The sequence below is a fragment of the Caretta caretta genome, chromosome 1 (genome assembly GCF_965140235.1).
Source record: "Caretta caretta isolate rCarCar2 chromosome 1, rCarCar1.hap1, whole genome shotgun sequence".
In the NCBI taxonomy this organism is placed as follows: domain Eukaryota; kingdom Metazoa; phylum Chordata; order Testudines; family Cheloniidae; genus Caretta; species Caretta caretta.
In genome coordinates, this window is record NC_134206.1 from 175,185,586 (window position 1) to 175,191,945 (window position 6,360).

At 46.2% G+C, this 6,360-nt stretch overlaps 1 long non-coding RNA gene across 1 annotated transcript; it reads right to left on the reverse strand.

Moving 5' to 3' along the window:
* Nucleotides 1-2,828: 2,828 nt before the first annotated feature.
* LOC142070572 (uncharacterized) lies at nucleotides 2,829-4,663 on the reverse strand. Its single transcript, XR_012666444.1, has 2 exons — nucleotides 4,056-4,663; nucleotides 2,829-3,487 (listed from the first exon to the last, which is right to left on the reverse strand). It is a non-coding gene; the product is annotated as an uncharacterized LOC142070572 (long non-coding RNA).
* Nucleotides 4,664-6,360: the final 1,697 nt, after the last annotated feature.

The following is a 6,360-nucleotide window of genomic DNA, read 5'->3' on the forward strand; positions in this document are numbered from 1 at the left end:
ACCAGCCATTAAACAAAAGGAAATCTAACTCATTTCTAGCTAGATTACTTACTAACTTAAGGAGTTCTGAAGAGCATTCCTGATCTGTTCCCAGCAAAAGCATCACACAGACAGGCAGACCCTTTGTTTCCCCCCCTCCAGCTTTAAAAGTATCTTGTCTCCTCACTGGTATTTTTGGTCAGGTGCCAGAGAGGTTTGATCTTAGGGTATGTCTACACTACGAAATTAGGTCGAATTTATAGAAGTCATTTTTTTAGAAATTGTTTTTATATAGTCGATTGTGTGTGTCCCCATACAAAATGCTCTAAGTGCATTAAGTGCATTAACTCGGCGGAGTGCTTCCACAGTACCGAGGCTAGCGTCAACTTCTGAAGTGTTGCACTGTGGGTAGCTATCCCACAGTTCCCACAGTCTCCACCGCCCATTGGAATTCTGGGTTGAAATCCCAATGTCTGATGCGGCAAAAAACTTTGTCGCGGGTGGTTCTGGGTACATGTTGTCAGGCCCTCCCTCCCTCCGTGAAAGCAACGGCAGACAATCATTTTGCGTCTTTTTTCCTGAGTTACCTGTCCAGACGCCATACCATGGCAAGCATGGAGCCCGCTCAGCTCACTATCACTGTATGTATCCCGGGTGCTGGCAGATGCAGTACTGTATTGTTACACAGCAGCAACAACCCATTGCCTTGTGGCAGCAGACAGTGCAATAGGCCTGAAAACCATCGTCATCGTGCCCGAGGTGCTCCTGGCCACCTTGGTAAGGTCGGTCAGGAGAGCCTGGGCAGACATGGGAGCAGGGACTAAATTAGGAGTGATTCGATCAGGTAATTCTCTTTAGTCCTGCAGGTAGTCCTATTGTACCATCTTATGGTGAGCAGGCAGGAGATGAGGATGGCTAGCAGTCCTATTGCACCATCTTCTGCCGAGAAGCAAGGAGATGTGGATGGCTTGCAGTCCTACTGCACTGTCTGCTGCCAGCCAAAGATGTAAAAGATAGATGGAGTGGATCAAAACAAGAAATAGACCAGATTTGTTTTGTATTCATTTGCTCCCCCCATCCCTCCCTCCCTCCGTGTAATCAATGGCTGATAATTGTTTTGGTGAGGTCTGTCAGGGGCACCTTGAAAACTTTAATGGAGATTCAGTCCTGCCTGAAATACCAGAGGGAGGGACAGCTTAGTGGGTTGATCAGTGGCCTGCTAAACCCAGGGTTTTGAGTTCAATCCTTAAGGAGGCCATTCTGTGTGACAGTTGTTTTTGTTTCTCCTTGATGTAAAGCCACCCCCTTTGTTGATTTTAATTCCCTGTAAGCCAACCCTGTAATCCATGTTGTCAGTCGCCCCTCCCTCCGTCAGAGCAACGGCAGACAATCGTTCTGCGCCTTTTTTCTGTGCAGACGCCATACCACAGCAAGCATGGAGCCCGCTCAGATCACTTTGCCAGTTAGGAGCACATTAAACAGTATGTGCATTATCCAGCACTATATGCAGCACCGGACCCTGGCAAAGTGAAACAGGGTGAGTAGATGACATCAGCGCGGTGACAAGAGTGACGAGGACATGGACACAGACTTCTCTCAAATCACGGGCCCTGGCAATGTAGGCATCATGCTGCTAATGGGGCAGATTCATGTGGTGGAACGCCAACTCTGGGCCCAGGAAACAAGCACAGACTGGTGGGACCGCATAGTGTTGCAGGTCTGGGACTATTCCCAGTGGCTGCAAAACTTTTGCATGCGAAAGGGCACTTTCATGGAACTTCGTGACTTGCTTTCCCCTGCCCTGAGGCGCATGAATACCAATATTAGAGCAGCCCTCACAGTTGAGAAGCGAGTGGCGATAGCCCTGTGGAAGCTTGCAACGCCAGACAGCTACCAGTCAGTTGGGAATCAATTTGGAGTGGGCAAATCTACTGTGGGGGCTGCTGTGATGCAAGTAGCCCATGCAATCAAAGATCTGCTGATATCAAGGGTAGTGACCCTGGGAAATGTGCAGGTCATAGTGGATGGCTTTGCTGCAATAGGATTCCCTAACTGTGGTGGGGCCATAGACAGAACCCATATCCCTATCTTGGCACTGGAGCACCAAGCCAGCGAGTACATAAACTGCAAGGGGTACTTTTCAGTAGTGCTGAAAGCACTGGTGGATCACAAGGGACCTTTCACCAACATTAACGTGGGATGGCCTAGAAATTTACATGACCCTTGCATCTTCAGAAACTCTGGTCTGTTTCAAAAGCTTCAGGAAAGGACTTTATTCCCAGACCAGAAAATAACCATTGGGGATGTTGAAATGCCTATATTTATCCTTGGGGACCCAGCCTATCCCTTAATGCCATGGCTCATAAAACCATACACAGGCACCTTAGACAGTAGTCAGGAGCTGTTCAACTATAGGCTGAGCAAGTGCAGAATGGTGGTAGAATGTGCATTTGGACGTTTAAAAGTGTGCTGGCGCAGTTTACTGACTCGGTTAGACCTCAGAGAAAACAATATTCCCATTGTTATTATTGCTTGCTATGTGCTCCACAGTATCTGTGAGAGTAAGGGGGAGATGTTTATGGTGGGGTGGGAGGTTGAGGCAAATCGCCTGGCCGCTGGTTAGGTGCAGCCAGACACCAGGGCGGCTAGAAGAGCACAGAAGGGCGCGGTGCATATCAGAGAAGCTTTGAAAACCAGTTTCATGACTGGCCAGGCTACGGTGTGAAAGTTCTGTTTGTTTCTCCTTGATGAAACCCCCTGCCCCTTGGTTCACTCTACTTCCCTGTAGCTAACCACCCTCCCCTCTTCCCTTTGATCACCACTTGCAGAGGCAATAAAGTCATTGTTGCTTCACATTCATGCATTCTTTATTAATTAATCACACAGATAGGCGGATAACTGCCAAGGTAGCCCAGGAGGCGTGGTGGAGGAGAGAAGCACCGGGAGTGGTGGTGGAGGAGGGAAGGACAAGGCCACACAGCACTTTAAAAGTTTAAAACTTATTGAATGCTCGCCTTCTTTTGCTTGGACAATCCTCTAGGGTAGAGTGGCTGGGTGGCCGGAGGCCCCCTCACCGCGTTCTTGAGTGTCTGGGTGAGGAGGCTATGGAACTTGGGGAGGTGGGCAGTTGTTTACACAGGGGCTGTAGCGGCGGTTGTGCTCCAGCTGCCTTTCCTGCAGCTCAACCATACACTGGAGCATATTCGTTTGATCCTCCAGCAGCCTCAGCATTGAATCCTACCTCCTCTCATCACACTGCCTCCACCTTTCAGCTTTGGCCTTCAGCCCACCACTTACTCTCTTCAGTCCACCACCTCTCCTCCCGGTCATTTTGTGCTTTCCTGCACTCTGACATTGTCTGCCTCCACACATTCATCTGTGCTCTGTCAGTGTGGGAGGACAGCATGAGCTCAGAGAACATTTCATCGCAAGTGCGTTTTTTTTCGCCTTCTAATCTTCACTAGCCTCTGGGAAGGAGAAGATCCTGTGATCCTTGAAACACATGCAGCTGGTGGAGGGGAAAAAAAGGGACAGTGGTATTTAAAAAGACACATTTTATAGAACAATGGGTACACTCTTTCACGGTAAACCTTGCTGTTAACATTACATACATAGCATATGTGCTTTTGTTCCAAGGTCGCATTTTGCCTCCCCCCACTGCGTGGCTAGCCCCTCATCCCTCCCCCCTCCCCATGGCTAACAGTGGGGAACATTTCTGTTCAGACACAGGCAAACAGTGCAGCAGGAACGGGCACCTCTGAATGTCCTCTTAAGAAAAGCACCCTATTTCAACCAGGTGACCATGAATGATATCAGAGAGATAAAGAACGGATGTTGTTTGAATGCCAGCAAACATACACTGCAATGCTTTGTTCTACAATGATTCCCGAGTACATGCTACTGGCCTGGAGTGGTAAAGTGTCCTTCCATGGTGGACGGAATAAGGCTGCCCTCCCCAGAAACTTTTTGCAAAGGCTTTGGGAGTACATCCAAGAGATCCACAAATGTCAGGGCAAATTAATCATTAAACATGTTTGCTTTTAAACCATGTATACTATTTTAAAAGGTACACTCACCAGAGGTCCCTTCTCCGCCTGGCAGGTCCATGAAGCAGCCTTGGGTGGGTTCCAGGTCCAGGGTGAGAAACAGTTCCTGTCTGTTGGGAAAACCGGTTTCTTCGCTTGCTTGCTGTGAGCTATCCAGAACCTCATCATTATCATCTTTCTCATCCCCAAAACCTGCTTCCATGTTGCCTTCATCTCCATTGAAGGAGTCAAACAACACAGCTGGGGTAATGGTGGCTGAACCCCCTAAAATGGCATGCAGCTTATCATAGAAGCGTCATGTTTGGGGCTCTGACCTGGAGAGGCCATTCGCCTCTCTGGTTTTCTGGTAGGCTTGCCTCAGCTCCTTAAGTTTCATGCGGCACTGCTTCAGGTCCCTGTTATGGGCCTCTGTCCTTCATGCCCTCGGAGATTTTGACAAATGTTTTGGCATTTTGAAAACTGGAACGTAGTTCTGATAGCACGGATTCCTCTCCCCATACAGCGATCAGATCCCATACTTCCCGTTCAGTCCATGCTGGAGCTCTTTTGCGATTCTGGGACTCCATCATGGTCACCTCTGCTGATGAACTCTGCATGGTCACCTCTGCTGATGAGCTCTGCACTCACCTGCAGCTTGCCACGCTGGCCAAACAGGAAATTGAAATTCAAAAATTTGCAGGCCTTTTCCTGTCTACCTGGCCAGTGCATCTGAGTTGAGAGTGCTGTCCAGAGCGGCCACAGTGAAGCACTCTGGGATAGCTCCCGGAGGTCAATACTGTCTAATTGCGTCCACAGTACCCCAAATTTGACCTGGCAAGGCTGATTTCAGCACTAATCCCCTTGTTGGGGGTGGAGTAAGGAAATCGATTTTAAGAGCCCTTTAAGTAAAAAAAAGGGCTTTGTCGTGTGGACGGGTGCAGGGTTAAATCGATTTAACGCTGCTAAATTTGACCTCAACTGCTAGTGTAGACCAGGGCTTAGCTTCTTAACCCTTTACAGGTGAAAGGGTTTTGCCTCTGGCCAGGAGGGATTTTATAGTTCTGTATACAGAAAGGTGGTTACCCTTCCCTTTATATTTATGACATCTACTCTCTGAAAAATTGTATAACAAATTCTAGTTTAAATGTGACATTTTACAAGAGTGTAACATTAAGGTTAAGCAATTAAGAATAGAAAAGAATAATTCAAAAATTAACATTCTTACAACATTAATTAGTCCACAGTGAATAATATCATGTATTCATCACTAGTACTTTAGTTTCCTGCTTTTCTTGTAAAATGTATACGTATAAATTACTGTTTATGGCTTCAAATAATTGTGAATGTTGGGAAAAGCTTAAACTTAATTCCTCAACCATAACATTTTATTAACAGTATTTTTTTCATATACACACACCTGTTGTAGGAAAATTAATTAATTATGGAAGAAAGCAGAAAGAATATGAATATCTATATCTATATCTATAGATTTCAAAATCTAGCTCACTGGTAGTAAAGGTCTCCTTTGAACTATATCTGTAGTCTCTTTAGAGTGGAATCAGATTTTAATTAAATGCTTTCAGTATTCATTATCCATTAATAAATCAGACCCCAGCTGTTGAATACTTTTTTAAGATGATAGCTTGGATTATTAGACGTTTACGTTGCTTCTGCTTCTCCAGAACCAGCAACTGGAAAGAGGAGTTTCTGAGACAGATTGAGTCAGGAGGTGAGGGGACATGTTTTGAGCTAGGGAGGTTGGATGCAAGGTGGGAGACTCTTCTGAGTGTGGGGGATCAGAGGGGAGGGTAGAAGTTTCAGAGCTGGTTGGGAAGAGGGGGAAGGGTTCTGAAACTGGTGACATCAAGTGAAGTGGGGAGTAGGGTTAAGGTTTATGGACACACATAGTTGGAAAGGGGTTTCTGAATAGGTTGGGATTAGGCTGGAAGGAGCATGCACTGGGGTTACTGAGCCTGGAAAGAGGTCAGGGAGGTTGGATTGACAGGGCTATGAGTCTAACTGGAGGGAATAGGTGAATAAACAGGTGAATGCATAAATAAAGGTGGTTTGTGATGGGGAAAGAGCACAGTAAGAGCTAGATTGGAATAGCAGAGAGGAGAGGCCAAGACAAAGAGAGAACAGTGAAAAGGTGACACACTTGTGAAGATTTTTTTTCTACCACCTTAACCTTTGCTGTAACGTGTCCAGGGAATGTGAAAAAAACTGTACTTTTAATACATTTTAGTATATGAAAGAGTAGTATAAAGTTTGTGATCAACACATTCTTAGTTAGATTAGCAAGAAAAATGCTTATCTTTGCATGTATTTAAATTTCTCAGTTTTGAGGAACAATGCT